The sequence below is a fragment of the Oncorhynchus clarkii genome, chromosome 8 (genome assembly GCF_045791955.1).
Source record: "Oncorhynchus clarkii lewisi isolate Uvic-CL-2024 chromosome 8, UVic_Ocla_1.0, whole genome shotgun sequence".
Lineage (NCBI taxonomy): Eukaryota > Metazoa > Chordata > Actinopteri > Salmoniformes > Salmonidae > Oncorhynchus > Oncorhynchus clarkii.
This window is the reverse complement of record NC_092154.1, coordinates 34124939-34128159: the sequence shown is the minus strand read 5'-3', so window position 1 is coordinate 34128159 and position 3221 is coordinate 34124939. Positions and strand designations below refer to the sequence as shown.

At 41.4% G+C, this 3221-nt stretch overlaps 1 long non-coding RNA gene across 1 annotated transcript; it reads right to left on the bottom strand.

Annotated features, from left to right (window-relative positions):
- Nucleotides 1-294: 294 nt before the first annotated feature.
- Nucleotides 295-1974, bottom strand: LOC139415651 (uncharacterized). Its single transcript, XR_011634971.1, has 2 exons — nt 1538-1974; nt 295-1253 (listed from the first exon to the last, which is right to left on the bottom strand). It is a non-coding gene; the product is annotated as an uncharacterized lncRNA (long non-coding RNA).
- Between the last annotated feature and the right edge of the window lie 1247 nt (nt 1975-3221).

Here is a 3221-nt window from a genome sequence, read left to right as displayed (position 1 = left end):
ACCTCTGCATTCCTGGAAGAGGCTTTCTGGCCTAGTTTAGGAGGATTAGCAGAAGACCGCACAGCCCACGTTATCTTAGTGCAGTTTGTCTCCTCTCCCTAGAGAGAGAGAGAGAGAGAGAGCAGTGCCCATAACTCAGAACAGTAATTGTCTTTGCATCCAGCAGGCCTACCAAGGGGTGTGAGCAAACCCCACTCCAACTCCAACCCCTTGTGTCTCTTTATCCCAGCTTTCAATAGGGATGAAGGATTCATAATTCTGGTAAGTATCAGACTCTCAACAGCCAGGATTTAGTTTAGAGGAGATGAATCAAATGATGTCCTGGGTATAAAAAGATAACATACACAAAGAGAGAGAGCAAGTGCCTAGATTTTGCCTCCAATTTGTATCTACATCACGCAGCCTAGAGTATGATCAAATCGAGTCCCTCAAATCCACATCAAATTGATGCTAATAGCAGAATTATTGACTTGACCCCAGCTTTTCACACCCATCCAGGTCACCCGTGATTCAAGTCAGTGTTCGAGGTCCATCTATGTCTGTGGATGTCAGGAGATGAAGTGGAAACCAGCACTATTGACAACGTTGAGTGCTGTTATCTTGAAGTAGGTTTTGGTTTTGCTGGATGGATGGGGATGTCAGATGGGTGCAAGCATCTGCCTCTGATTCTAAAGTTGCAACTTCAAATCTAGTGATAGAATTTTTTTCTTTGTTTTAAGCCTATCCCAAACATTAACCCTTACCTTAGCCATTCGAAATTAATGCCTAACTTTAAGAAATTTGAGTTAATGCCAGAACTTAACCCTAACCTTAAAAATTCAGAGTTAATGATGAAACTTAATCTTAAAAACTTTGAAATTTGACGTTTGAGAAACATGCATTAAAGTCTAATTCTGACGTGATATTGTGAGAGCTGGTAGGATGCAACATCGGGGGGCCTCTCTAACCTCAAGGCTACCTGACATACCACTCCTATTTCCTGATTAATTTTTTAAAACATGTAGATACAATACATTATTCATCAATGAACAACAACTTAAAGATGGAAAAGGAATGGAGTTGAGTCAGTTTGTAAAATTCAGTATGACTTGAGAGGAGGGTGGATCGATGGTACGGTACAGCCAGGGAGAAAGTCCGTCTGTCAGACAAGCCAGGAGATCTTCATCAGGGCCCATCGCTTTGTCCGACGTTCCCAGTTCCTCCATAGTAGCCTCTCCACCGTAAGTAGCTGACCCACCTGGGTGATGCTTCAGCTGTAAAGCGCCAGAAATGCAACCACACATCAGCAGTGGTCAGAAACAGTCTCTCTGCCTCTTTGACACCGCAGTCTCCACCTTCCAAAAGGCATGTGAAACCAAAAAGCCGTAGCTGCTGCTGCATGTTTTAAATGCAAACATTAGCCACCCAGCTAGCTAGCTAGCCAAAGCAAACAAACACATTTAACATTGAATACATGTAACTTTGACATTGAAGACCACACTATTTATGTGATCAAAACAGAGATTAAAAAAAAATTATATAAAAAAAAAAACAGTACCAGACCCTGCCACGACACCTCTGTTGAATCCACAGGGTCTGCATCCCTCCACCGTTAGACACACAAACTTCATCTAACAACCCTTCCACAAAGCAAAGCAATCCCTCTACCCGCAAACGAGCCAAGAATCCGCAAACGAGCCAAGACCCCCAGCTTGCTCGGTGAAAAATTCACTCACTCTTTAGTTTCGGCCAATGTGACTGTAGTGCACACAGCCTCTTTCCAATTGTGCCTGTTTTCATTTAGCTCTCTTCTTTCCCTCTCTTCGTCCCAAAACAACCCGATCAGCACTCTGCGCAATTACAAAACGGATTGAGGAAGCAGGAGCCTGATTTAGCAGACTGCAGGGACTGCCACTTTCTATTATCTTTGGATCTGTGATGATTTATGCTTTGTGTGTGGGTCTCTCTCTCTCTCTCTCTCGATCCTCACATGCTAAGATCTCTCCTCTCTTCTCTCCTTTCCCCTATAGAGTTTTTCCAGGCCGGGCTTCCAGCCCAGACTCCACAATACCAGATGTCTGATTCTGAACAAACGGAACCACCAAGGAGGAAGTCCTTGGTAGAGAATCAGAGCATGTAAGCTGAGATAGTGTTTGATAAGCTTCATACAGCACAGGGGAAGTAAACAATGGGAATGGGGATGGAAAGCTGAGACATAAGAGGGTGTTCTCTCTAAGGGATCTTTGCACAGTATGAACAATTTACCCAATTATTATTCTATATACGGTTACAGACAGAAGGGACCTGGTATGTTTCTACACCCGCTCAGTGTCACAAGATGGCTTGTAATGGAAAACATTTTCAGAGTACTTGTTTCGTATCTCAAGGGTACATACATATTATGTGGAATAATGGTCCATTCTACATGTGAAACTGAAATCAAAGTATTCTTAGTACGTGTATTCACACATTTCTGTATCGGGGGTTGAAAAAAAAGACGCTAAAATGTTTAGCCCTACTTGTCTTATTATCTTAAGGGTACACATTGTGATAAATGGTAACAAATCATATTTTTGTATCTGTAATCAATGTGTTGTAAATGCTTGTACACTAAAAAAAAGACATACGGCAGTGTATTTGATTTATATCTCAAGGGCACAAAAACCACTCACTATTTAGACTAAGACAAATTTGCATTTGTGAATCTGTAATCAAAGTCTTATTTAGATCGATGCACACATTTGTAGGGAGGTCTGAGAAGAAACATCAAACTGTGTAGACTATTAGAAATACACTTGAAAGGTTCAAAACATTGAAATGAATGACAAATGTAATTTGTGTGATTTTCTAACCATTATAGGTTAAGTCTCGCTCTATACATTTGACACACACATCTCCAAATGTCCACTGAGATCTGTGACCTAAAGTTGAAAAATATTTTTAGACTTGAGCCATTGGCATCCTAAACCCTACTACCCACAAGGCCTATCTTACTTCCTGTTCCTTCCAGGCAACCAGCCCTACCCAGCAGGCCATGCTATTCCAGTAATTGAGTGAGTAATGGACTTATTCCACTGAGTGCACTTTATACCAGGCTGTAAATCCCAAGGCAAAATGGCAGATTAGAAGAAAAAAGGTAAGAAAAGAAATAAAAGCTAAATCAATTCCATAGTACTGCTATTCACGCACAATAAATCCAATAAAGGTCTCAGTCAGTTTGTGTCAATCCTGTCTTCCCAGCA